We start from the raw sequence: 1,873 nt of genomic DNA, 5'->3' as shown, positions 1-1,873 counted from the left end.
TGTTAAACCGCTGATACCGTTGTTGGTTCCCAATGTAGTTGATCTCTTCTTGAGTTAGACCATCTTCATTGACATTATCAAAGCTCGGCCCTTGCTCATCAAACTCGCCTACCAAGTGTATTGGATTTTGTGTGGCCATGAGAACCTTGTCAAGCTTGCTCTGTAGCTCTCTTATATCTTTCTCCATGTGCTGTTCCTTACTAGATCCCTCTGAACGGTTTGCCCTGTCAAAATCTTCTCCATACGTGTCATTAGACATGGCGAGGTTCTCCACTAGTTTCATTTCCGCATTGATCTCTTTCCCAAGAAAATTTCCGTTTGAGGCTGTATCGAGTTAGTTTCTGATCTTGGGGAGGGCACCTCAGTATAGAGTACTCAGGAGGGATGCCTCCGAGAAGCCGTGGTGTGGGCATTGGTTGGTATAGCTCCTGAACCGTTCCCAAGCTTCACTAAACCTCTCGTTGTTGTGTTGCGTGAAACTTGAAATCTGATTCCTTAGCTTGGCCGTTCGTGAGGTGGAGAAAAACTTGGATAAGAACGCCAGTTTACACTGCTCCCACATTTGTATAGAACCCCTCGGGAGGTTCTTTTCCCACTGGTGAGCTTTATCACCGAGGCTGAATGGGAACAGGCGTAGCTTGAAGCTATCTTCGGACACGCCATTAATCTTTGTTAGGTCGCAAACTCGATCAAATTGATCAAGATGCTCTAGAGGATCCTCTCCGGGTAGACCGTGAAACTTGGTGTTCTGCACCATATTGAGCAGGGAAGCTTTAACTTCAAAGTTGTTGTTTTGCACTGGTGGTGCCTGGATCCCGGCTCTATAATTGTACGCGTTAGCTCGGTCATTTTCTCCAACAAAGACCGGAGGAGGTTGTCTCTGAGCTGGTGGTGGAGGCGGAGGAACATGATGGGCTTGCTGCTCATTTCTATTTGCTTGATGTTGGTTTTGCTGAGCAAGCCTTTCATTTCTTTGAGCCTGTTGTTAGTTAACGTAGGCTTGTTGTTCATTCCTCTCGGCCTGCGCTTGATTAGCCTGAGCCTGGTGCTCGGCATCTTGAGCCTGCTGCTCAATCCTTTGCTGTTCTGCCATACCAAGCCGTTCAAAGTGCCGTTCTCTCTCGCGAGCTCGTCTTTCGATTCGGTTGATGTTGTTGTCGTAAGGGAGAGGCGGTTCTGTGCTGCGAGACCTGGTTTTTTCATGCACCTGAAAGCAAAGCCAGAACTTGCAAAAGAGTTAGTAAAACAAAAGAAAGTAAAGTCTTGATCTCAAGAACAAATAAGAGACTAATGCTCCCACAAGTCGGCAACGGCGCCAATTGATAACTAAGAGTTTTAAAGGCTCTTTGTAGAAGTTATCAATCCCCTGTCTTGTAGTACAAGGGGTTATCAATCCAAACTTGTGTGTGAGGCACTAGTCTATGTTACTTGTGATCTTAAGTCAAGATGATCAAGCAAGAGTTTTTAGCTAATCTACTAGGCAAGCAAACAAACATGAAAATGAAATAAAGATGATATTTAAACTAGGTGAAGATGCAAATGATGATAAATAAACTAGCAAATAACCGGATGATGATGATATATGATAAAGGCAGAAGCTTTAGACAGGATAAAAGACTCGGGTGCTTCCAAGCTAGACTAGCAAGTTAATGAATCAGTATTATCAAGCGGTTTCATTTAACATGAACTCAAAATATGTTAATCTTCTCATGAAAGTATTAAACATCTAAACTGATCATCCTTCATACCAAAATCCCTTTTGAGAAGCATGAATCAGTCAGCTTTAAGATCCAGTTCAATAGGTCATTTAAAAGAACAAACTATCACTCTTGCGATGAAAGACTCTTAAACCTTTAACTGATTGGTTCAAACA

The 1,873-nt window shown here is 43.1% G+C and overlaps 1 non-coding gene across 1 annotated transcript; it reads left to right on the top strand.

The window, feature by feature from the left end:
• The first annotated feature begins 395 nt into the window (after positions 1 to 395).
• LOC112085642 lies at positions 396 to 502 on the top strand. Its single transcript, XR_002898943.1, has one exon. It is a non-coding gene; the product is annotated as a small nucleolar RNA R71 (small nucleolar RNA).
• The last annotated feature ends 1,371 nt before the right edge of the window (positions 503 to 1,873 follow it).

The sequence above is a fragment of the Eutrema salsugineum genome, unplaced genomic scaffold, assembly GCF_000478725.1.
Source record: "Eutrema salsugineum unplaced genomic scaffold, Eutsalg1_0 scaffold_3, whole genome shotgun sequence".
NCBI classification, from domain to species: Eukaryota; Viridiplantae; Streptophyta; class Magnoliopsida; order Brassicales; family Brassicaceae; genus Eutrema; species Eutrema salsugineum.
Note: the sequence above shows the minus strand (reverse complement) of the source record. Positions and strands in the feature narration are given on the sequence as shown.